Here is a 202-nt window from a genome sequence, read left to right as displayed (position 1 = left end):
GTGATGTCTTCACCAGGTTTCATTTTAAACATTTAATAATTGTGTGTTACGAGAGCTATTTTAGACTCCTTAACTTGAAAAGTCCCTTCACGGTTAATTCTAAGTTTGTCCCATACTTGTTTAGCTATGGTACAGCTTGACACTTTACTGAACTCAGTGGGAGTTAAGGCATAATGTAAAGTGTTTATTGCCTTGAAGTTTG

The sequence above is a fragment of the Theobroma umbraticum genome, unplaced genomic scaffold (genome assembly GCF_002168275.2).
Source record: "Theobroma umbraticum cultivar Fairchild unplaced genomic scaffold, ASM216827v3 scaffold_4.1, whole genome shotgun sequence".
In the NCBI taxonomy this organism is placed as follows: Eukaryota; Viridiplantae; Streptophyta; class Magnoliopsida; order Malvales; family Malvaceae; genus Theobroma; species Theobroma umbraticum.
This window is presented reverse-complemented; position numbering follows the sequence as displayed.